Source organism: Macrobrachium nipponense, chromosome 8, assembly GCF_015104395.2.
Source record: "Macrobrachium nipponense isolate FS-2020 chromosome 8, ASM1510439v2, whole genome shotgun sequence".
NCBI lineage: Eukaryota > Metazoa > Arthropoda > Malacostraca > Decapoda > Palaemonidae > Macrobrachium > Macrobrachium nipponense.
The window spans coordinates 108,045,581-108,050,580 of NC_087203.1; the positions used below are offsets into that span (position 1 = coordinate 108,045,581).

Here is a 5,000-nt window from a genome sequence, read left to right on the forward strand (position 1 = left end):
GAGAGAGAGAGAGAGAGAGAGAGAGAGAGAGAGAGAGAGAGAGGTTTGTCTTATTAATTTAATATCTTTTGGTCTTTATTGATGTCTCTACTAGTTTGCCCGGTGTATCATTGCAATTAATTTTTGTCAGTGTTGTAAAACAATTATGTTTAATGACAGAGCAGAAATGTATTATCACTCATTGGCCTTTAAACGTATCTGAACTCACTAGGTGCAAAAAAATGCTTTCGACTGCTCCTCACAACATCTTTGACCCTGTAGTTTGCGACGCTTAAGTATCATGCGTGGGGCTTATTTGTTGTTATTTAGAGACGCCCAGAATGAGGTCAACTTGTATGAATTGAATCCTCTTAAAAAAAGATTCCATAGTAACTTCAGAATCGGATTTATTTTTCGTACCGAAAGAACCCAGTTGTTTTGCAAGGACCTTACCCCACCATCACTTCTCTTGTCCAATCACGGGACAAATAACCGGAAAATTTCAGCATTCTGTCACTTCCACCCTCTGAAGGATTTGTTGAAATTCCCTCACGATTGGAGAGACTAATATGTGCGAAATCCCCGTAGGAAGGTAGTGCCGTCAGTGCACCCTCTTGCGGTGCACTGTAGGCATTACATGAGGTTCTTTGCAGCGTGCCTTCGGCCCCTAGCTGCCACCCCTTTCATTTCTGTTGCTATACCTCTTTTCATATTCTCTTTCTTCCATCTTACTTTCTCACCTCCTAATAATTGATTTATAGCGCAACTGCTTTGAGGTTTTCCTCCTGTTATACCTTTCAAGCCTCTTACTCTCAATTTCCGTTTCAGCGCTGAATGACCTCATAGGTTCCAGTGCTTGGTCTTTGGCCTAAATACTATATTCAATTCAGTATGTGCGAAACATATACCTAATCTTTCGGCCGTTTTGGTTCACTTACTTCCATACCAAATGAGCCGTAATTGTCTGGGTATTTCCAGCGAAACAGATGCGATTTCACGTTCCTTAACATCCAGTTAGCGTTGCGGAACCCGATCCTTGTGGCTTAACAGCCGGAGAAGGAATACGGGTTGATCGTAAGACTTTTTTTTTTTCTCTTTCTTTCTGTAACTAAAGTTTTAAGTACAGCCGCTACAGCGTATAATATTTCGGTGGTCTCGGTATAATGCTCTATAGAGCCACGACCCTAGAAACTTCAAGTTGAGTATATCTTAGTTTAACCAGACCACTGAGCTGATTAACAGCTCTCCTAGCGCTGGCCCGAAGGATTAGATATTTTTACGTGGCTAGGAACCAATTGGTTACCAAGCAACGGGACCTACAGCTTATTGTGGGATCTGGAGCACATTGTATCGAGAAATCAATTTCTAATCACCAGAAAAAAATTCCTCTGATTCCACGTTGGCAGAGTGGGGAATGGAACTCGGGACTACTGAATCGGTGGGCAAGCTATCCTTTATCGTTGCCAGAAGCACGATTATGGCTAACTTTAACCTTAAAAAAAAAAAACTCTTTCTCAGTCTCGAGGGTTGCAATTTAGCATGTTTGATGATTGGAGGGTGAATGATCACCATAACAATTTGCAGCCCTCTAGCCTCAGTACGTTTTAAGATCTGAGGGCGGACGGACTGACAAAGCCAGCACAATAGTTTTCTTTTACAGAAAACTATACCCTTCTGTAGTGGTCAACTTAATCCCACAATATTCGTGTTTTTTTTTTTTTATTATTTGTTTAATGCTTTTTTCACACAGATTTTAAAATATCCTATGAATAGATTGTTTATAAAAAGGAAAATTCTTTTCGATCACCTGCAATATCGTTGATTGCTTTCCCTCTAATTAGATTGTTTTTTTCCAGGTGTCTTACAAAGACCACTTGATTGCGTGATGCTCGTTGGGATTATATACATAAATATATATATATATATATATATATATATATATATGTGTGTGGTTTTGGTGTGGTGTGTGTGTAATTATTATTAATATATTATAAATATATAAATACATATATATTTATTATATAGATATATATATATATATATTATATAATATATCCTAACGATCATCGCGCAATATATATTATATAATATATATATAATATAATATAATATTATATATAATTAATATATAATATATTATATATATATAATATATTATATATATATATATATATATATATATATAGATATATAAGATATATATATATATATATATATCTATATATAATATATAATACATATACATCATACATACATACTACATACATCATATTCATATATGTGTGTGTATATATATATATATATATATATATATATATATATATATATATATATATGTTTGTATGTATGTATGTATATATATGTGTGTGTGTATTTTCTTAAAAAAGCCATACGATAAATTAAAAACATTGAATAAACCATCATAATCCTGCTAATGTACATATTTTTTTCTTTTTATTAAATATTAAATTATATATATATATAAATTATTTATATGTGTGTTTTTGTGCTAGCAGAAACCTTTTTTGTATTAATGCTAAAAGTTTACGCAAATTAGGTATGTAAAAGAATGCAATCGTTATAAAACAATAAAGTCATTGTGCTCATGTAAGTATCTTTGTTTCCATTTAATTATCTTAAAAAAGAATGCAATCGTTATAAAACAATAACCTTATTTTGATCATGTAATACACATGTACCACAATAGACTAAACCTGTTTTCTATTATTCTTTGCCTATACATCATTATAAGTTTATATATTAACATATGTTTGTTTCCAATTATTTTTCTTAATTTCTGTGCTTTCACCTACACACAAAGTACCTCGGGAAAAGCCCCCGTCCATCTACCCTGATTTGGATCTGCCTAACCTACCTGTGATAATGTGGCCGTAAGTAATCTGAATCCGTACTGGAGGCGAGTGGAATTAGGAATATATAGGGTAGGGGGTAGGGGGCAACGATAGGAAAGGTGTGGGTTGCTAGGACTGGTAATGATCGAATGGCGTACATCAAGTAATGATGTGATGTTATTGCTTTGGCCTCAGGAAAGGCATTACGTGAATGACATTATAGTGAGGCAGAGCGGTTGGAATAACATTGGCAGACTTGTCATAAGGAAGCAATATGCATGCAATGTTAGCACGTTCATAGGCTAATTGGTTAATCCGTATACACTGTATGAATATTCATACGTTTGGGCACAAGATATCATATACTCAGGCCTCCCTATTTAACAAAATTTTAGACAGAGATTAAGAACTCAAGAATCCTTCATATTTCATGTTCCATAATTACTTATGAATATGGGACACACAGAAACACACACACACACACGCGCACACACACACAAGCTAAATAATCATAATAATAGTCAACATCACTACCACTACTACACGATGACCCCATGTTTAATACACATCTCTGAGAAGCAGCGTGGTACGTGTGTGTTTTGCAGAGCAAAATCTTTGCGAGATTTTTAAAGAATTCTCCACACAATGGGATCAATTAATTAAGTAATTTGTAAGGGCTTCCGTAAATCATAAGTAAAAGGGGTTTCCTGGAACTGAGAAAGAATTGGTCACCTGTTGTACGTGCTCTGAAACCTCTCTCTCTCTCTCTCTCTCTCTCTCTCTCTCTCTCTCTCTCACTCGTTTCTATGTATGTATGTATGCGTACACCGACGTATTGGTAACTCTTGTATGATGGATATATCTTGTATACAAACTCGTGCGGGCATGGAGACACACACAAGGAATATATATATATATATATATATATATATCTAAATATATATATAATATATAAATATATATATATACATATATATATGTGTGTTTGCGTGTGTGTGTATGTATAAATATAATATATATGTATGTGTGTCTACAGCTTTGTGGATTATTTTTATGACTCGCTTACTACCTGACCATTTTCAATTATTTTTTCTAACTATATAAAAAGCAACACTATCACTCGTAACTTTTGCCATGCCCTTATTTACACCCTGGGTTTGATCTATCTCCTTCATTAACTTATAATACGTAACATACTGACTGAGAGGAAATCATCAAGTGGATAAATCTCTGTGCTATCATAAACGTGATGGAACTTACCATGATCTTTAAAAAAAAAAAAAGCTGAATACAATTTACAAATATCATCATTCTCTTGTTACATGAAAAATGAAATTGTTCAAGAGAAAGTTTATCCATATTTTCCTTATTCAGATATTTTTCATAGAAATTATGAAGAGTCCCCTTCTTGGTGTATAATACAGATATATTCTTTAGTCTTTAAGAAAAACAGTCTATCGATAAAGATCAGATTAGAATTCTGCAATTTTCCCCTATTTATTCGACATCTTTTTCAAATCGGGGAGTTGATGATCACTTGAGACGTCCGTTTTAACAATTATTGTGTGCATTAGTATATTTGTATAATTTGGTTTCATGTTTTGTATATATATATATATATATATTATATAATAGACATATAATAATATTTATAATTATATATATATATATATATATATTACATTTTATACACATATATACACATACATACTTTATATATATATATATATATATATATATATATATATATAAATATATATATATTATTATATGTACCGTTTACAACTATATATATATATATATTATATATATATATATAATGCTATATATATAGATATAATATATATATATAGATATATATAGTATATTTGTGTGTGTGGTGAAATAAAAACTCAATATTATAAAAATATTTTATTCAAAAAAGACAACTTGCAACAACTCCGAACTCTGAGAGTGGCTGTTATTTTCTTGCCAACAAGGAAGACCCGCCCCCACCCCCCACCCCCCCCCCCCGCCCATATTAAAAGTGGCCGCAGAACTGAAAAGGGTTTGATTTGTCGTTCACAAAGGACCGAGAGAGATGACGATGAATTTGTGTGGGCCAGAGGGGACGAAAATCCCTTTTCATAGAGATTAATGCAACGCAGAAGATCAATAGGGTATGGAGAA

The 5,000-nt window shown here is 33.0% G+C and overlaps 1 protein-coding gene across 2 annotated transcripts in view; it reads right to left on the reverse strand.

The window, feature by feature from the left end:
- Positions 1-5,000, reverse strand: part of LOC135222954 (neuropeptide SIFamide receptor-like) — a 229,382-nt gene that overhangs the window by 177,847 nt on the left and 46,535 nt on the right. The gene's annotated exons all lie outside the window — the stretch shown is intronic.